Genomic DNA, 21,769 nt, shown 5'->3' with positions numbered 1-21,769 from the left:
TACAAGAGATGGTCAGAGACTGCAGACATGATACAAGAGATGGTCAGAGACTGCAGACATGATACAAGAGATGGTCAGAGACTGCAGACATGATACAAGAGATGGTCAGAGACTGCAGACATGATACAAGAGATGTTCAAAGACTGCAGACATGATACAAGAGATGGTCAGAGACTGTGAACATATTACATGAGATGGCTAGAAATTACTGCTATAGCAGGGCAATAGGGAAACACAGATTAGTGTCTATTTGTGGATAGAATGTGCAATGGTTAGAATCTCTGTTGGGTCTTTATAACTGTCTGGCTCCCCACTGGGGAGATTGACCATCTGTTTTTTTTTCTGATGACAATTGTTTCTCTGATACAGAAAATTATGAAAAATTCAATATTTTTGAGTTGTCATAGGAACATAAACTGAGGGCAAATCGTCCAATGGGTAAACGGTAAACCTGTTCTAGTGACAACCATCTAAGCCCCTGTACACACGGTCGGAGATTTCGACAACCAAATCCGTTGGATTTTGTCCGTCGGATCTTGTCCGAAACTGTTGCATACACACGGTCGGACTAAGTTGTTGAAAAATCCGATCATTCAGAACGTGATGACGTAATTTCGTTACGATGGGACTACGTTCAGGCTAGTAGCCAATAGCTTTGATGTAGGAATTTGATCTGAGCATGCAAGGCACTTGGTACGATCAAAATTTTCTACACATGATCGGAGTATGTCGGATCGAACCAGTTGGTCGGGAAATATTTCCAACAAGTTGGAAAATTGGGTCTGACGGAATCAGTCCGATGCATACCACACACAGTCGGATTATCCGACAACACGGTCCGATAGGACACATTCCGACGGATTATCCGACCGTGTGTACAAGGGCTAAAAGGGAACTTGCCCTCACTTTGGAGAAATCTCTTCTCACTTCTTTTTCTGTCTCTGGAACAGGAAGTGAAGGGAAATCTACCCAGCAGGACAGGAAAAAAACAAAACATGACCCAGGGGCCCCCAAGGAATTCCCTTAATTTGCAGGGATTTCCTCTCACTTCCTGTTTTGGTTATCAGACAAGATTAATCAAATGTGACAAAGATGGCAAAAAAAATAAAAAAACTGATGGGGGTTATAACCCTCTCTTATTCTACCCAAAATGAAAAAAATTTTTGCCTATAGTTCTTATTTAAATGCTTGTGTCTAAGGTACCAGTAAAAAAAATGTCAACGTTGCTTCAGCAGGCTTTCTCCTCTTCATGTAAACAGTCCCGTAAGCTTCCCGTAAGAAGTACAGGTGATTTTTTTGGGGCAGGATCTTGTGGTTTTTGGCTCCATAAATTTCAGTGGGAATTGAGGAGAGCAGATAACAGGCTTGTGAGAAAGAGACCGTGATAATCGATGTCCTGATTATCAGTGCAGTCCCAACAGTGCCCAGCAGTGCTTCCAATCTGTGCCCAGCAGTGCCTCCTCATCAGTGTCACCTATCAGTGCTGCCTCCCAGGGCCCACCAGTGCTGCCTCCCCATTAGTGCCCACCAGTGCCTCCCCATTAGGGCCCACCAGTGCCTCCCCATTAGGGCCCACCAGTGCCTCCCCATTAGTGCCCATCAGTGCCTTCCCATTAGTGCCCATTAGTGCCCATCAGTGCCCCCCCATTAGTGCCCATCAGTGCCTCCTCATTAGTGCCCATCAGTGCCTCCTCATTAGTGCCCATCAGTGCCTCCTCATTAGTGCCCATCAGTGTCACCTATCAGTGCCTCCTATCAGTGCAGCCTCCTTAGTGCACATCAGTAAAGGAGACAAAATTATATAACATACTATGAAACGCATTTTTCTTTTTTTTCCGTTTGTTTAGCAAAAGTTTAAAAAACCCAGTGAGGTTTAAATGCCACCAAAAAAAAAAAAAAAAAATACTTTTTGTGTGAAAAAAAATGATAACTTTTCATATGAGTACAGCATAGCACGACATCGCAATTGTCATTAAAAGTGTGACCGCGCTAAAAGCTGAAAATTGGCCTGGGCAGGAATGGGGTAAAAGTGCTCGATAGGCGAGTGGTTAATGATCATATTGTCATAAGATTAAATAATGAACGCAGGGAAGGTAACTCATGCAACATAATGCATTGACCCGTTACCTGATGTGATCAGCGTATGGCAAGTGTTTTTGTGCCACCCAATTGATTTGCCCAAGGAGCATATTCTTAGGAGGTAGGGGAAATCTTCCCATATATGTCCCGGGGATTGGCAGAAGAAGACGAAATATTCTTCCACTGAAGATAGTTATCTGATAAATAAATAAAACGACTCCTAAATTTTTTTTAATGATTGAAAGCATTTCTTTCATGTTAAAAGCATTACCGCTATAAAATAGAATTCGTAATTAAAGGCTTATTGATCATTGTACAGACTCATTCTCACAAAACGTTCCAGATTTGTCTCATAGACACGAACGCTTGTATTAATCAGAGTCAGTTACAGGCTTAGCCATGTATTGATGTTCTGTATGTCAGCCTTCACGTTCTTCTCTCTGGAAAACATAAGTATGTGGCGCCCCCTAGAGTCCACACATACACACTGCTCCTGCTTGCGCAATGTTTGTACGCGGTGCTGTAATTTGTGTGCCTGCAGCATCGGCTAAATGATATAATTACTGAAAATATCCTCACAACAGATGGCTGCAAAGATTGATCTTCTGGTTATGAGCATCAGCTCAGTTATTAGCTTTCGTGTGTTCTGTAGTTTTCCTGTATACAAAACTTTGGAAGAGTGCCGGCCCTCAAATTTGTTACGCTTTGCAAATACTTATTTTTTTAACCTTGGTCAATATTAATAGGAGCATTGGCCGAAATATGGCAAATGCAGAATGCTAAGGCCGGAGTCACACTTTTTCTTTGCAGTACGTAACACACATAATTCATTTTGAATGGCACCTTAGCACGCTAAAAAAAGGGTCGTGTGTGGTTCTTCAGTCATTTCTTTAAAAATTAAAAGACAAAAATTGTAGCTGCTGACTTTTGATAAGCAGACACTCACCTGTCCAAGGATCCGGCGCCATCCTCACCTGGCTGGCCGGTTTCTTCACCGGTCTTTAGGTCCTGACCCTGGTATGTTAGCTGTGGGAGGTCAGCTGTGGCTCCTTGTGACTTCAAAGGCAGCTGCCCCCTACGCATGCACTGGGCGTGACTTGTCCTGACACACTCCCCCCACCGCACAGCCATTCACATGGAAGCTCAGTGTGCTGTTGCTTCTCTTCCCCCTAGCTCTTATGCAGCTGAGAACAGAGGGAATGCGATCACTTATATAAAAAGAGGGGAACTAATGTATTTATGATATTTTCACTAATGTTTTGCTTCAATTTTAAACTGAATGTGTTGTTTTACAAGGTGATTGTTTACAATCGTTTTCATTGCTCCACTGTGCCTGAAACTAGAGAGATCGGTGAAGTCTTGGTTTAAAGCTTATTTGCTTCTTGTTAAGAGTATGTAAATAGTTTAATGTTTGATAGCCTGACCATATTTTTACTTTAACCGCTTCCGGACCACCCACCACACATTTACTGGGCGACCCGCTCTCGCTGAGATTGGACACAGAGGGAGCCACTCGTCGGACGCAATGTCTGCTGGGTCCCACCGATCATTGACAGGAGAGGCAGAACGGCAAACTGCCTATGTAAACAAGGCAGACTGTCACTCTGTCAAAGAGAAAGAAGGAGATCTTGTGTTTCTGTTAAGCAGAAACACAAATCTCTGTCTTCCTCCAGTTAAGCCATCCCCCACACAGTAATATCTCCCTAGGAGCACGCTTAACCCTTTGATCGCCCCTGATGTTAACACCTTCCCTGCTAGTGTCATTAGTACAGTGAGAGTGCATTTTTTAGCACTGTATTAGCGTCACCAAGTGTCACTTGGTGTCCAATTTATACGCGCAGTGTCGCAGTCTTGCTAAAAAAAATTTAAGCCATTTCTAGTAAAACTAAAAATGCCATAAAAATATCCCATAGTTTGTAGACACTAACTTTTGTGCAAACCAATCAATATACGCTTATTGGGATTTTTTTTACCAAAAATATGTAACAGAATACATATTATTATTTTTATTATTATTCCAGGTATAGCACTGTCAATTTACGCAGTGCTTTACATATGTATTATACATTTACGTCAGTCCCTACCCTCAAGGAGCTCACAATCTAAGGTGCTTGCCTAAATTGATGAAGAAATTAGATGTTTTACTTTTTTTATTGGATATGTTTTAAAGCAGAAAGTAAAAAAAAATTTTTTTTTAAATTGTCGGTCTTTTTTTGATTATAACGCAAAAAATAAAAACCGCAGAGCTGATCAAATACCACCAAAGGAAAGCTCTATTTGTGTGGAAAAAAAGAATATACATTTTGATTGAGTACAGCATTGCATGAACATGCAATTGTCAGTTAAAGCAACGCAGTGGCGTATCGCAAAAAATGGCCTTGTAATGAGAGGGGGTGAAACCTTCTGGGGTTGAAGTGGACTGCAAATGTTCACATGCAAGAAAAAAAAAAGAGACAAAAAGTAATACAATTTTGAAGCATGAAAGTCTGAAATACTATACTATACTATGCACCCATTGCAAAGTTTATCATTTTGGCGCAGTCATTTCTAATGAATATTATCCTCCCTATTTCTGTGTACTGTGGCTGGACTTCTCAGACTGGCAATTTTCCCATGGAAACTGATACAAGACGGCGCTCTTAGACAAAGGCCTAAACTTTATTTTACAGAACATTCTCCTCTGTACAGATAAATGGCCTTTCAGAGGCTCTGAGAAAGTGTGGACACATTTACAGGGAGATAATTCACCGGGATATTCTTTTCTCCCGAAGATATATGTATCCTATTGCTGCCGCCTTCTACTCCCACTGTAGATTGTAGAGCTGTTTTTTTTTTTTTTTTTCCTTAACCAAAATTACAAGCTATTGTGTTTGCTGGATCAGAGCTCTGTTTGACTTGTGTTTTACTGCTTGCAGACGGTAATTAGTGGTTTGGGTTCAATTTTGAGTTTTTGAAACTGTACTGAGATCTTAAAGTGAACCTGTGCTACAAATCTGCTGAAGTCGCCATTCTTGCTTGGCTGTCATGCTGATCTTTGGGGCTTGGGGTCACTTCTTTTTCCTTACACTCAGAAATCCAATCCATAAAATATGTCTTCTTCGAACTTAAAGGGTAACTCCACTTTCGTGGGGGAAAAAAACACAATCGGACCATCCCACTGGTCATACATAGAAAAAAAATTAGCAGGATTGTTGCACCAACATTAAATAACATACAAAAGCAGTCCATTAAGTGTATTCCATCATTACAGTTTCAGGCTTTTATCTACAGCACCCTTCTTGTTGTGTTCTCGTCTGAAGAAGGGTGCTTACAGCCCGAAACTGTAATGATGTAACTGTAATGATGGAATATCCTTAATGGACTTTTTTTTTATGTTATTTCAATACATTTCGGTGCAGCAATCCTTCCAATTTATATATATATATATATATATATATATATATATATATATATATATATATATATATATATATATATATATATAATGCTGTATTTATCAGCATACAACACGCATATTCATTTTAAAGCGGAGGTCCACCCTAAAATGGACCTTCCGCTCATCGGATTCCTCCCCCCCTCCGGCGCCACGATTGGCACCTTTCAGGGGGGAGGGGGTTGCAGTTACCTGGATAATCCAGGTAACTGCACCCACTTCCGGGCTAGCTCTCTGCGGAAAGGGGCGTACATTACGCCCCTTTCCGCAAGTGCCCACCCCCTTCCGCAAGTGCCCCGCTGCCTGCTGGGAAACACACAGATCCCAGAGGCAGCGGGGACCGTCCTCATTGCGCAGCGCGGCTCGCGCATGCGCAGTAGGGAACCGGGAAATGAAGCCGAAAGGCTCCATTTCCTGATTCCCATACCCAAGATGGCGGCGGCAGCACTCGAGTGTCGATCTAGAGATCGGCTTCGGGTGCCGACATCGCGGGCGCGCTGGACAGGCAAGTGTCACTATTTTAAAAGTCAGCAGCTGCAGTATTTGTAGCTGCTGGCTTTAAAAAAAAAAAAAAAAACGCGGAGTCCCGGCGGACTCCCACTTTAAGAGGGAAGTTTCAGGGGAAAAAAAATACATTTTAAATAAGGAACTTTGAAGCAAAATAAGGGTCAGTGCCCATCTGCAGCCTCACCATTGCCATCAATGCAGCAGCCTCACCATTGCCCTCAATGCAGCCTGATCAATGCCCATCTGCAGCCTAGAGGGGACAGGGAGGGAGGCGGGACGAGCGCAGACAGATTACATACAGTGAGAATCTCCTATCATAGACAGAACAGTGGTCCAATGGCGGCCCAGGAGACGGGACTTCCTATTACAGAGGCCAGAAAGTAAACAGGAGATTCTCGCTGTATGTAATCTGACGACACTCATCCCACTCCCTTCCCTGTACCCTCCGAGGCAGCTAAAATTGAAGTATTGGCATATAATACGCACACGCTGTTTGCACCCGATTTACATGGTGAAAACGTGAGTGTTATACACCAATAAATACAGTGTGTGTATGTATATATGTGTGTATATGTATATATGTGTATATATATATATATATATATATATATATATATACATTTATATATATATAAAATACTTTTTTCATACACCCGTTTTTTTAAGTAGCAACTTGCCTTGGCACTTTTACTTTTTTTTTTATGTAAAAAACAAACAAACACTTTTTGAGTTCAGTACTAAGCAATCCAAATGATCAAAATGTTATATCCTTATAACAGCAATGTTTCACAAACAGTAGCCCAGAAATCTATCCATTAATTCAACAAAATTCTAAACAAAAAAATTAAAAAGCCTATTTAAAAATCAGAGGCAGACACACCACCAGATGGGTCTAAATTGGGCACAAAGCCCGTACAAAAACTATCGTTCTAGTTTATCTGTGTACCCACCAATTCTTCTTCTCACAATCCCCCTGCTAAAACATTTGGCAAGTGCGCTTGTGGCAGATGTAAGAAAGCTGGCACCAAATTTTATCTCTGCTTGCAGAGTGCCGTTTTGAACTAGGAGCACGCACCAGCAACGTAGAATGGCTCGGGGGGGGGAAAAACGTATTGGAATATTTTAACACTTCCAGCAAAAGGTGTTTTGCCGCCGATAAAGTGACCAAAAAAAGTTTCTCATTTAACTAGCCTAAATAAGCCCAATTAATATTCCGTTGATTCATGTCAGTTTGCATTTCCTGAGTCCGAATTTTTTATTTTTATTTTTTCAACCTGAGCCAGTGCCAAAGCTGGTGAACACCCTAATAGTCTCCATTTCGTCTTTATTTGCCAAATGTAGTGCTTTTTTTTTCAATAGCCGTACAATAAATCATTATTAGCCTTGCTGAAAACCAAATGTGCCCGTCGCAGTCTGCTGCTTTTTCTAAACAAAGATTTTACAGGCGGTTGCATGTGAGTTTATTCTAATACGTGGGGGAAAATGGGGCCTGATTTCTAAGAATGCTGAATTTATAACCATTAGAGTAATTTTCTGTTTTGTCTGGAAAGTAGTTTGCACCCCCTGTTGCTCACTAATAGGAGGTCTGTGTGTTCTACACCCACAAAACGATTGTTTGACGGTGCCATGAAAGGGAAAGTCACATTTTGGGCTAATTTTATTTTAATGTTTTCAAATTTCATTTAGATGTTTATAAACAGACGTTTTGTTTCAAGTTTTTTTTTTAGTTGGCAGTCTTAAAGCGGAGGTCCACCCTAAAATGGACCTTCCGCTCATTGGAATCCTCCCCCCCTCCGGCGCCACAATTGGCACCTCTCGGGGGGGGGGGGAGGGGGGTGCAGTTACCTGGATAATCCAGGTAACTGCACCCACTTCCGGGCTAGCTCTCTGCGGAAAGGGGCGTACATTATGCCCCTTTCCGCAAGTGCCCACCCCCTTCCGCAAGTGCCCCGCTGTACAGTACAGGTATCTGCACCCACTTCCGGCATAGATTCTGCAGAAGGTACGCCCCTTTCCGCAGAATCTACGCCCCTTTCCGAAAGTCCCCCACTGCCTGCTGGGAAACACACGGATCCCAGAGACAGCGGGGACCATCCTTATTGCGCAGCGCGACTCGCGCATGCGCAGTAGGGAACCGGGGAATGAAGCCAAAAGGCTCCACTTCCTGATTCCCATACCCAAGATGGCGGCGGCAGCACCCGAAAGACGATCGAGATATCGGCTTCGGGTGACGACATCGCGGGCGCGCTGGGCGGGTAAGTGTCACTATTTTAAAAGTCAGCAGCTGCAGTATTTGTAGCTGCTGGCTTTTAAAAAAAAAAAAAAAAAAAACGGTGGACTCCCGGCGGACTCCCGCTTTAAATAATAACATTCAATACAGGGTGCATCTATGACACTTAATTTGCAGAGGATGCTGGGCTTGCTTATAAGCAAGCCCAGCATTAATTCTTAACTGTTGGACTAATTAAAGTAGGGAGGGTCTTCCAAACTATGGCCCACAGGCCCTTTTCAAAATTTTACTTGGCCCTTGGCTGGGGTCAATAGCGTATATCTGTCAGAAAAAAATGAATCAGACCGAGACAGAAGTACAATTAAATCACACTTGTTTTATTAAATAAAAATAAAAAGGTAAATAGAAAAAGCGTAGTCAAAGCATAGCGAGAGTCCAGTAACCAGATAGAGTAGTCAGCCAGACCAGTGTTCAATAACCAGATCGGGTAATCAGCCAGGCCAGAAGTCAGGGATCCAAGTAGAGCAACAGCAAGCAGGATAAGGAGCCAGAAGGGATGTCAGCAAGCCAGTCTTTAAACAGAACCACAGGAGATGGTTTCTTGTGATGTGATGTGACCAAGGCAGGGGCAGAGGTGAAGTGAGCTGGACAGCTTTAGGTAGGCAGGTCAGACGAGCATGATCAGAAACAGCTGGTAACTGTAGAGAGAGATGAGAGCTGGCAATTAGCCGTCAGCTGAGCAGCCAGCCCAGAGAAGGAAGGGCTAAGCCAGCCCTGACAATACCTTAATGTGAACATCTTTAGGATTAAGGTCAGTAATGGCTGTCTATGGTCTCCTCATCAACCACTCATGTAACGGGAACCCTGATGGGGGCTCTGATGGGGTCTTTGATGTAAGGGCAGTTCTGATGGGAATCGGAATGGCTGTTTTGCTATGAGTGCTGAGGAGACCTTGATGGAAGCCTCTTTCCTCTGACTTTAACCCTTCAGGTTGGATGACTTACATTACCGTCCAGGGAACCCCGTAGGAGCATCTTTAAGTAGGCCCTGGCAGAGTATACAGCCAAAAGCATTATTGACCTTTTTTCAATAAAGGTCCATTATAGTTGGTAAGCAGGCATTTTTACCATTCTAATGTGCCGTTGTCTTCTGTGGACTTTTGCACATGGGGATGTATGTTGTCTGCACAATTTCTCAATGTGAGCCACATATGAAGAGGATTTTGCTCTAACGTTATTCTCATATTTTTATATCTTGAGTCACATACGGAGAGGTTTTCACCCCTATAATATCTCTTTGGACTTGATACCTGGAACTTTTAATAATAGTTGTCAATTGTTAGCGCGACTCTGTTTCTATATAAGTTCTGATGGGGACCCTGAAGTAAGGGGGGCCCTGATGGATAATCTGATGTAAGGGAAATTTTTATGGGGGACCTTGATGTATGGGGGGGGGGACTATGATGGGGATTATTTTTTTAGGCTCCTGAATATTTGTAATGTAGATGATGTAGAGACCCTGGGAAAAAATGTATGGCAAAGTACTCGATTCACTTAGCTACCCAGCAGCACCGCCACCTTTCCTTCAGTCCTCTGCCGCTCAGTTTTGCTACTAACTTCTGGAAATATCCTGCACTATGGCTATGGGTAAGCCTACAAATCCCTTCCCCTCTCCCATGTGAGAGCACTGGATGCCCTGTGATTGGCTCAGTGCTGTCATGTTGGGCCAAGCAAGGAATTCATAGCCTGCGTGAGCTCCGACAATTCAGTTGGAGCTTACCCAGGGCTTTCTTTTCATGGTCCTAGAGGCCAAGTGGAGTGGCGCAGAAGAGAGGAATGGCTAGTTTATTCTGCTGGGTAAACTGGGAGCTAAATGGACCTTTTTACTTTCCCCTTCATGGTCAAAGGAAAGCTTCATTTTAAGAATTAAAATAAGAGATCTAGGTTCCCTTTAGCTATTCCTGAAGGTACTACTTCTTGAAACCTCTCAAGATTTTCCAGTGCAATGTATGCCATCCTTTGAACTCATTTGCTTTCAATGACTTTTCAAGATTGGACTGTGCTGCATCAAGTAGCTCTGAGTGGTATCAGCATGAAGCTGCTTAATAACAGCAGATTTTAAACAGCTGATTGCTAACAGGAGAAGCTGCACAAAGGGAAGGGGTAGGGGGGATTTGAACAACCCAGAACATATACAGCTATTTTATCTACTGAGAAAAAATGCCATTACATGAAAAACTGATTATTGATAATTCATGTAAAATGAATAAAAGTACTCACAGAAAGATAAGTATGGAGGAATGGGATTATTACGATGCTTTGTAACAAATGGTACATAACAAGTTGAATAATAAAAATATAATTTCTTTATTAATGCAAAAAGGGAAGAGAAGGGAATAAAGGTAATTTTGAATGATTAAAATCAATGAGAGCATATACATAATAAATGTATTGGGTTGCTGGTGTCCCAAGAGAGAAAGGTGATCACAAAGATGGCTTCCTCAGGGAATAATGTGGGACCACCACAAATAATCCAGCTCTAAAATCATTTTAGAGCTGGATTATTTGTCGCTGTCCCACATTATCCCCTGAGGAAGCCATCTTTGCCGAAACATGTTGGGATTCAACATCTGTTTGTGACCACCTTTCGCTCTTAGGACACCAGCTACCCAATACATGTATTTTGTATATGCTCTACATTGATTTTAATTGTTCAAAATTTCCTTTAATTCCCTTCTATTCCCTTTTTTGTACTAATAAAGGAATTATATTTTTATTATTCAACTTATGTACCATTTATTACAAAGCACTGCAATAATCCCATTCCTCCACCCTTTATCTTTACCAAGCGAAATGAGGTGCATGATACTATAGACCCACTCAAATTTTATCCTATAATCTACTCACAGAAAGGTGTGAACCCAACCCAAGGCTAATGTCGGATGGGCGATTTTACTGCTAGAGACTAATCGCCAGCAGCAGGATCGGTAAAGAGGCTTCCTTTCTGTCCCTATGGAATTGCTCCTTCTGTAGCTAGATACCCAAATGCTGCTGAATACCAATGGCTAGCGATGGGAGTGACATATTGCTGCCTTAGCTGCCCATAGGGGCAAGTGGGCAGCCTCTTAGTTATCCTACTGGCGATTTCCACAAATCATCAGCGCCATGATCGCTAATTGCCTATCTGACATCAGCTTTTAGTGCTAGGAGCAAATCATTGCAATTAAGCTTGTTTTACATTCTGTTTTTATTTTGAAAATCTGTTGTGTACTAGTATAACTAGGGTTCTATTGTATAAATAAGGGTTCTGATACATTCTAGCTGATAGACAGTAGGTTGTGTCCTTGTATAAATAAGGGCTCACCGAGCTCTTGGCTACAATGCATCCGTGGAGGCTCCACTGATGCATTGTAGCCAAGTGCTTGGTAACAGGAGACATCCCCGCCTTGTCCTCAACACTCTGCAGCTACTACTGTTATACGGTAGTACCTTGGATTCCGAGCAGAATTTGTTCCAGAATGCTTGCAATCAAAAGCACTTGTGTATATCACAGCCAGTTTCCCCATAGAAATCAATGGAGACCACTCGGAAACGCTTGGAGATCACTCGGGAACCGAGTGTCTCTGGTGCCTCCCCACCTCTGGCCACATGCGGTACTGCACACCCCAGAGTCTTGAATCGTTACTCGCATTCCGAGGTTTTACTGTATGGATTTGAGATATGAGACTTGTATGTCTTATGCATATCCTGCTTATACTAATTGGGTTGAACTATGACAGCCTCTAATCATCCAGACAAGTATGACTCCCCTATAGAAATGAATGGGGCTGCAGGGCACATACGCAGTAGGAAGAAGTTCTGGTGCCAAGAAAAGTCCCCCCGTCGCATTGCCTGACTACCATTTCTTAAAACTGAATATAGCTTGCTATAAGGGCGTCTGGATTCATGTGGCCATAGGATACCCTGCATCAAGGTTTTCATAAATGTTCTGTACCTGATGGTTCCAGGACATGGTTTTAAAGGGTGGGCAAGGGTTAGAGCCACCGCCGGGCCTTAAATTCTGCCTCTGTCCCCCTACTTCCTCTCTGATTCTGCTGGTGACCATTGTTACAATGACAGAATGTGACCGGAAATCAAACACTTCAAGTGGTCACTGGAACAGGAAGTAAGGGGAAATCTTTCAATGGGATCATCTGTTTTGGTGACCGACATTTGAGTGTACATTCAGTATATTCCTATGGGAAGAGTGTTGAAATGAATGGTCTGGTGACAGGGTGTCTTTTAAAGTAATTGCAAAGGCTGTGTTGTGTGTTTTTTTTTTTTTTTTTTTTTTTTTTTAAATAACAAACTTGTTCTACTTGCCTGCTCTATAGTTTTGCACAGAGCAACCCCTGTCCTCTTCTTTTTGGGTCCCCCGATGGCTCTCCTGGCTCCTCCTCCCCCCTGCTGAGTGCCCCAATAGCCAGCCGCTTGCAATGGAGGCTTGCTTCTGTGAATGGACATAGTCTATCCACACACAGCTCGACCCTGCCCCCATTCATCCTTGGCTAACTTGCTGTGATTGACAGCAGCAGGAGCCAATGGCCCCCACTGCTGTGTGAACCAATGAGTGGAGAGAAACTTGGGAGAGCTGCTGCTCTCATGCACATCGCTGGATTAAGATAAGAAGAAATGGCTGCACATCCAAAGGTTCCAAAACTAAATACCTTTTATTGAACACGAGAATCACACCAGGAACACCAGGATACACCAGGTATTAGTCCCGAAATGACTAATGCCTGGTGTATCCTGGTCGTGTTCAATAAAAGGCATTTTGTTTTGGAACATTTGGATGTGCAGCCATTTCTTCTTTTCTCAAGTTTTCGGGGCCGCGGGCCGCTCCTACCTGGTTCCAATTGAGGTACAGTGAAACCTTGGTTCACGAGTAATGTGGTTAACGAGTGGTTTGAAAGACAAGCACATTGTAAAAAAAAATTCTCGGAGTGTTGTCTCGCAAAGCAAGCAGAATTCAAGCTAATGGGGTGTGCAGTACTGCATTTGGCCAGAGGTGTGGGGGCGCCAGTGACACACGGAACAGTTTGGAGCTGTTCGGAAATACTCTCAACCATTGGGAAATACTTGTAAACACTCAGAAATACTCGGTTTCTGAGCCTTTCCAAGGCTTCCTGGGTTCAGCCGAGCTGCCCCTGAGTAATTCCAAGGCTCTCCGGCATCCCCCCCACCTCTGGCCACATGCAGTATTGCATGCAATAAAAGTCCATGTGGAACGAATTATCTTCGTTTTCATTGACTTCTATGGGGAAACTCACTTTGATATGCGAGTGCTTTGGATTACAAGCATTCTTCTGGAATGGATTATGCTCGTAATCCAAAGTTCTGCTTTATTGCACACACATGGAGCAGCGGATCCCTTTTCTCTTGACGCTGGATTGAGATGTGGCTCCGGTAAGTATGGGGTGTTGCACCCAGAAGTTTTTTTTTTTTTTTTTTTTATCTTAATGCATAGAATGCGTTATGGTAAAAAACCTTCTGCCTTTAAAACCACTTTGATTGCTAAAAAGGGGTTATCTTCCAGTAGACTAATTTCCCCTCACTTTCCATCCCATTGACAGTGTCACCAGGACAGGAAGTCCCCAACAGGAACCCGTGCAGCAATGACGGCGGTCTCAATCCTTCCTAATTCTATTCTAAGCTAAAAAAAAAAAAAAAAAAATCTTCTAGTCTTTGCTTTTAGGAAACCAGTATGGTAGAAATCTGCAGCTTCTCACCATAGCTATCATTCCTAATTGGATGGATTCTCTTGGATTGGGAAACACGAGCTGGAAATGTTCCCGAATTATCATTATAACCAGTTATGAGTCTGTGAATACCTCTTGGAGGCAATAAACGGGCAGCACGCGGTCATTTCAAAGCCTGATTTCTTGTAATTATCTCACCTCCAAGTCCCTGTCATTCATTTTAATAGGCGCACGGTACAAAAAAAAGGGAGTTTTGTCCTCGGCCCGGCTAATTAACAGCGATTTTGCCTCGATATCGCACAGTAAAAATGCCACACTCTATTGTGCCGTCAACATTATGTTTTTGATATATTTTGTTGATATTTGCTGCCCTTTTATTAGCCAGCTGGAGATTTTATACATATTTAGAAATGGCTGTGAGGGCCTGCTGGGTTCTGCTCACATAACTCGGGACACAATGACTGATATGCCGACGGTAATTGAAAAAGATTCCCAATTTTACATCTCGCAGTTTGGCATTTTAAACATATTTGTAAATTCTATAGAAAGGAAGGCAACAGTTAAAGTGCAAGTTCACCAAAATAGTAATCCTTTATTAGTAGCTTCTGTTTTATGTGTTGTGTGGTTGGGTACATTTTATTTTTTTATTTTTTTATTTTTTATTTTTTTCTTGTTGGGTACATTTTTACATTTTTTATTTTTTATTATTATTATTATTTTTTTTTTTTATAATTGGCAGTTATTAAATGTGTATAAGATACTTTCAACCTGACCGATTTTGTAGTCTGTCTGGTATTCTTGTAATAGGGTGACAACATTATTAACCACTTCAGCCCCAGAAGAATTTACCCCCTTCCTGACCAGAGCACTTTTTGCGATTCGGTACTACGTCGCTTTAACTGACAATTGCGCGGTCGTGCGATGCGGCTCCCAAACAAAATTGACATACTTTTTTTTCCACAAATAGAGTTTTCTTTTGGTGGTATTTGATCACCCCTGTGGTTTTTATTTTTTGCGCTATAAACAAAAAAAAATAGCGCCAGTTTTGAAAAAAATGCATTATTTTTTACTTTTTGCTATAATAAATATCCCCAAAAAATATTTTAAAAAAATGTTTTTCCTCAGTTTAGGCCAAGACGTATTCTTCTACATATTTTTGGTAAAAAAAATCACAATAAGCGATTATTGATTGGTTTGTACAAAAGTCATAGCGTTTACAATATAGGGGATAGTTTTAAGGCATTTTTATTGATTTTTTTCTTTTTTACTAGTAATGGTGGCGATCCGTGATTTTTATCATGACTGCGACATTATAGCGGACATATCGGCCAATTTTGACACATTTTTGGGACCATTGGCATTAATACAGCGATCAATGCTAAAAAATTGCATTGATTACTGTAAAAATGTGACCCTGTGCAGAGAGGGAGCGCATGTCTCTGCCAAGGGGATGCAGAAACTCCGATAAGTAAAACGAGGGGGGGGGGGGGGGGCTGGTGGCTGGTTACTGCCAGAAGTTTTGCATAGGATGCACTAAGGTGAAAGAACACGAGAATTACAACCCCTTTAATACCACTTTGGGAAGCACAGGCATTTTTTACGCTGAGCAAAAACAAATTTATTTCCCTTTTCACTTGTGATCATGGAAGTTGAAGACTGCCATACTTTGCCAAGAACTTGTGCAACTGCAGGCATCACTGCGGTACCTTTTTTAACAGCTGAAGGTCGGCTTTCTTGTTATAACAACCAATGAGGCTAAGCAGCCCCTCGGCTATTGTCCCATATCCCGTCCCACTGGAATCGGCTTCGATCGGGTCTCGGATTTAGTAACCCTGAAGCGATGTCATGACATCGCATCTGGTTTACTGAAGACTTACAGGCACCAAATTTAAAAAAATGACCGCATTCAAAACACCCATACTTAGCTATTTGAATGCTTTTAAGTGCAAAAGAGGGATTTTGGGTCTTTTAGACCCCAGATCCCTCAATAAAGAGTACCTGTCATCACCTATTACTGTCACAAGGGATGTTTACATTCCTTGTGGCAGCAATAAAAGTGATCAGAAAAAAAAATGTAAAGGGATAGTGAAAAAAAAAAAAATATTAAAAAAAATAATGAAAGCGCCCCATCCCGCCGTGCTCACACGCATATGTAAGTCGCGCCCGCAAATGTAAACCACAATGCATCACCGCGATCATTAGAAAGAGAACAATAATTCTAGCACTCATCCTCTGTAACTCTAAACTGGCAACCTGTAAAAAAATGTAATGCGTCGCCTATGGAGATTTCTAAATACTGTCATTTGTCACCATTCCATGAGAGTGCACAATTTTAAAGCATGACATGTTGGGTATCTATTAGACCTAACATCATCTTTCACATGATACAAAAAAAATTGGTCTAACTTTACCGCTTTGTTTTTCATTTAATTCATGAAAGTTTATTTTTTTTCCAAAACAAATTGCGCAAATACAGTGTGACGTAAAATATTGCAACGATCGCCATTTTATTCTCTAGGGTCTCTGCTAAAAAACATATATAAATAATGTTTGGGGGCTCCAAGTAATTTTCTAGCAAAAAAATAATAATATGGATTTTAACTTGTAAGCAGCAAGTGTCCGAAAAAGGCTTAGGCATGAAGGGGTTAAAAAAAAAGTTTGTTTTAAGATGCACGTTAATTAATTAATAAGTTCTCCATCTGCGCGGGTTGGTGGTATTTTCCATTTTTATACAATAAAAAAAAAAGTTTGCGTCTGTCATTAATAAAGAAAAATAAGACAACATCTCTACAGAAAAGCATGGCTGTGTTTCTAAGATGGCATTACTGTCATTTTACAGGATTGGGTCAGAGGTCAGCAATGCTCAGCAGAGATATTTTTTATTAACTTTATTCCAAATTCAATGTGGAAGCGATAACAATGCCTTTCGCTTTGTAAATTTTCCGTTGTGTTCCTGTGTTGGAGACATAGAGGTAGCGGAGGGAGGATGGCCTGGCCTTTTTCTCAGACGTATTTTTGTCTTCTACTTTTTTTTTTTTTTTAAACCAGAAGAATTTATCTAGACAGTTTTTTTTTTTTTTTTTGAGGGGTTAGGAAATCGTACCGCAGAGTCGGGTCAGGACAGGCTGGATAAATCACAGGATCTGCTAACGATCGTTTTGTCGATTTTTGTGACAAAGGATTGTGAGGCTAATAATGGATGCCACCCACTACGCCAGACTTGGGAGCGCGTGCATACAGAGAAGAATGCCTTGGGGAGAACAGCAAAGCCTTGTCTAACAAGCTTGCAGATTATGACAATACCAGCTGTAAAGAAACCGGCATTTACATCAGGATCATCTGCCATCACTGCCTACATCTTTTATATCTCAGGATAATGCAGTTTTATATTTGATAGACCTCAAGTGTCTGCAACATGCTTGAAAGTATTTATACTTTGACATAGCTGGAGATTAACAGTGTGCAAGTTTTAGAAAACTGGAAGATAGGCAATCTTGTTATACAACTGAATATTCTCTATTTAAATAAGAACTACAGTGCTTCTTTCTGTGAGCTTTGTGTTTGTGGGAAAGAAAAATAATCCAATTCAGTTCAGTTTTTTTGCACGTTTCAAAGTCGTCTCCTTTTCTGTATTGTGAACATGCCCTCTACTGGCGGGTTAAATAGAAAAATCAAACAACCAGCATTCTTGTTAAAATAAACTTTTCTTGAGCCCTTGTTCCCGTTGGAGCAACTTGTCATGCGATTTGACAGGTCCAATCTAAAGCCGCGTACACACGGGCGGACTGTATGGCCAACTTAGTCCGTCAGACAATCCGACGGACAGTCCGTCCTACTTTCGAATGAACGGACTTGACCACACACGGATAAACAACAGTCCGTCGAAAGCTTGCGCGATGACGTGTACAGCACGTACGACGGGACTAGAAATAGGAAGTCCAATACACAGCAATGCAACCTTCCGCCGTGTAAATCCTTTCTGAGCATGCGCCATACTTAGTCCGTCGAACTAGCCTACTCACGAGCGGACTGTCCGCTGAAACCAAAGTTGGACGGACAATATTACGGAAATTCCGAAATACTTAGTCCGCCAGACTGCATGCTGAAAAAGTCCGCTGAAGCCCACACACGAGCGGACTGTCCGCTGAAATGTGTTTCGACGGACTAAGTTGGCCAGACAGTCCGCCCGTGTGTACGCGGCTTAAGTCACACCCCATTGTCGGCAATAGCATTGCTCAAATCAGTGCAACTCCAACTTTGCGGTGCCGCATCGATTTAAAAAAAAGCAGTTCCTGCACGACTTTTGGCAATTTTGGGTGCAACTTGCATAGACATCTGTGTATGAAGCCACACAGGTGTCTGATGCTTTGAAATGTTGCGATTTAAGATGAAGTCACACAATTTCAAAGCCGCATTACATAGTTAGTAAATAGTTAGTAAATAAAGACACCAGTCCATCCTGAGTGAGTGTGGGTGCGTTTCTACAATTGTCCCTATCCCTGTACATTGTGTCTCTTTAAAGAGGAAGTAAACCCTGATGAGTTTACTTCCTCTTTCATTACCTGCAAAGGTAAAGCATAATGGACTACTATGCATTGCATAGTAGTCCATTATGTGTCACTTACCTGACACAGGAGCCAGCGAAGTCACCTCTGTCCCCTGTAGTCCGGCGCATCCATCTTCTCGGTGGGTCTCCCTGCTCCGCCGCTGTCATTCGGCGAAGCCGCGATGACGTCACTCCCTCGCATGCGCACAGGAGCCACCACGCGCGGCATATCGCTGTTGACGGCGGCGTGCTCAGTGTGCCTGCGTGCTGCTGTCTACGGCGCATGCGCCGTAAACAGCAGTCCCTGTCTTTATGCAGATATCTCCTAAACCGTGCAGGTTTAGGAGATATTTCTTGGACTTACAGGTAAGCCTTTATCTAGGCTTACCTGTAGGTCAAAGTGTGTTGTAAGGGTTTACAACCACTTTAAGATGCTCATCTGTTATATTATTATTTATTTAAGGTACCCATATAGCGCCGACAATTTTACGCATCGCTCCACACGTACATCGCACACTCATATCGGTCCCTACCCTCAGGGAGCCCACAATCCAAGGTGCCCAACTCACATATTAGGGTCAATTAACCTACCAGCATGTCTTTGAAGTGTGGGAGGAAACCAGAGTACCTGGAGGAAACCCACACAGGCACAGGGAGAACATGCAAACTCCAGGCAGGTGATGTCATGGTTGGGATTCCAGCAACCCTTTTAACTGCTAGGCAAGAGTGCTACTCACTACACCACTGTGCTGCCCATTCAATGTAAAGTAGGACTGATGTACAATGACCAGACTCTGTACATGAAAGTATTACATATTCTGAACAAGCATCTAATTCACTTTTAATCAAGACTTGATTGGCCTCTGTAGCTGTAGGCATTGTGGGAAAAAACATATTCACAACTAAAGCACTGAAACCACAGGTCATATCTATGGCAGTAGAAACTTGGTAACCTGCTAGCCTTCTTAAAGCAGACAATCTCCCATTACATGCACTTGCTTCCTTTCCATCCTGCACCCCTCCACTGCACATACTGTATATATTTTTTTTTTTAAGAATTCATTTTGGCCCGCCCCCGTCTAGGCCAATGACGTCAGTGCCCCCTGGGATATGTGACGTTCATATCCCAGGATGTCACCCCATTCACTAACAGTGGAGGGGCAGCGTCGGAAGGCTGCGCCAGAACCCGGAAGAGGCAGTGCAGCCTTCCAATGACGTCACAGAGAAACATGGTGGTGCGGGACCCAGCAGAAAAGGATCTCAGCAGGACAATGCTAGATCCCCTGTGTGGGTGCACAACCCAGCATCAGATAAGTGGGGGAGAAAAAAAATGGTGAGGGGGTGAAATTCCTCTTTAAGTAACCAGAACAGCAGACATGGAGCTGGGGTTTACAAGCTATTTACACACGTGTCAGCGATACTGAGATGAAATTGGTGATGGGATATTGAGAGACTGTGTTGTAATGAAATTACTGATCCAGTGGAACATGTAAGATGATGCAGAATGACAATATAAGCTCCCTGTCTGACTTGGCTAATGCGTGTTTTTTTTCTTTATTTCACAGGTAAGAAAATACAATATTCTCTAAGTGTGAAATACTCTTGTTGTCTGTAAGTATGAAACACTGCTCACCTTTTATTAAATAGTGATTTAAGCATGGACGTGGAGACTTTTCAATTTTTCCACTTGTCTCATGTATTATGTATTTTGAAGCATTATTTTATTATTAGAGTTGCACCGATACCAACAAGTACTTCTACTCGTGCAAACTTTAAAGCCAGGTCCGGTGTGAATTTCGTTCAGCAGTTCAGGTGCGATTCCAATGTGAATTGTAGTGTATGAGATTAGAAATCGCACCTGATCCAGACTGAAATCACATAGGACTCTTTTTCAAATCTCACGCACATATGTGAACAACTGAAACGCACATGAAAACTGATGTGAAACTGATGTCTCTGCAAGTGAAATCTGTGCGGTTTTCCCATCAGTTTTCATGCCTCGTGAACGATTTCTAAAAAACAAAAATGTCACATGACACTAAACATAGGTATCGGTAATTGGTATTGGCAAGTACTTGAGAAAAAGTATCGGTACTTATACTCGGTCTAAGGCTGGCCATACATGCTCGAGTTTCGAAAGAATTTTCTTTTGAAAATCATAAAATGTGTGCGTTTTGTGATCCGATGGTGCCACCATTGATTTTGAAATTCGGCCAACCAAGCCTTCAATTTCACCTCATGTTGCTACAGAAAATAATTTTCATGGCTGGTAATCTTCTTTTCTTTCCGGGAATTTTCTTTTCTTGCACATGCACATTTCTTTTTCGATTTAAATTTCTCGCACGATTCTCCCATCATTGATTAGAAAAAAAATAATTTTCAAAAAATTTCCAAAATGTCAGATTACTCAAATTTGTTTGCCGCATGAAATTCAGCTGTTGCTACAGCCAAATAATGGTGCAAAATACGAACGAAAATTCTTAGATAAGATTTTCGAAAGAAAATTCTTTCAAAATTCGACCCATATATGGCCAGCCTTAAAAAAAAAAAACAACTTATCGGTGCATCCCTAATTTATTATTTTTTGTCATTCTATATTTGTGTTTCTTTTGTGTTCGGAGGTGGTGGTGGGGCAGGGTTTGAACTGATATGTTAAGTTTTGGGTGGACCACAGGTTCTACCATCTTGAGCTGCAAGGGCAAGAACATCTCACCAGGTTGTCCAGTGCACCATGGTTGACTAAAAGAGAGAAATGACGGTTACATACTAACCAAGGTTTGACCATCCTCTAAGATGAGCCACAGCATGTATTTCCTATAGGCAACAGTTTGTCCAGTTTTCAACTCTATTATTTATGCAGACTTATAGATCAGAAACTGGACATAGAATAGAGGTGAGATGTGTGGTCACAGTACGATTGTCCGCCAAGAGTGCATATTTTGTCAGGTAATCAAAATGACCAACTTTTATGGTGGGTAGATATTTTCTTTTTCCCTTTTAAAATAATGATTGTCCAAAAGTGCGTTCTGCATGTTTACAGTGTAAGTAGATGAAACGATTATCACCTGATGTGACATCACATCGCTAATATTTATTTGGCTTCCGTATATTTTCTGTGACCTGTGATTAATTGAAGATCACTCTGTAGATTTATGTAGCCTCATTGATCTGTGTCTAGTGAGACAATTTATTGCTGTGTGATTAAAATTCCTCGATGGAGCCCCCAGGTTAGTGTAA

General features: G+C 41.9%; 1 protein-coding gene and 1 long non-coding RNA gene across 10 annotated transcripts in view; one reads left to right on the top strand and one right to left on the bottom strand.

Annotated features, from left to right (window-relative positions):
• MAGI1 (membrane associated guanylate kinase, WW and PDZ domain containing 1) overlaps positions 1-21,769 on the top strand; it is a 708,238-nt gene that overhangs the window by 181,139 nt on the left and 505,330 nt on the right. The window lies entirely within an intron of this gene.
• LOC143927698 (uncharacterized) overlaps positions 8,606-21,769 on the bottom strand; it is an 82,969-nt gene continuing 69,805 nt past the window's right edge. Inside the window, exon 3 of the long non-coding RNA XR_013262307.1 lies at positions 8,606-8,947. This is a non-coding gene — a long non-coding RNA (uncharacterized LOC143927698). The remainder of the gene's footprint in view (positions 8,948-21,769) is intronic.

This window comes from Lithobates pipiens, unplaced genomic scaffold (genome assembly GCF_037356315.1).
Source record: "Lithobates pipiens isolate NorthernLeopardFrog02 unplaced genomic scaffold, aLitPip1_a1.2 Scaffold_23, whole genome shotgun sequence".
NCBI classification, from domain to species: Eukaryota; Metazoa; Chordata; class Amphibia; order Anura; family Ranidae; genus Lithobates; species Lithobates pipiens.
This window is presented reverse-complemented; position numbering and strand designations above follow the sequence as displayed.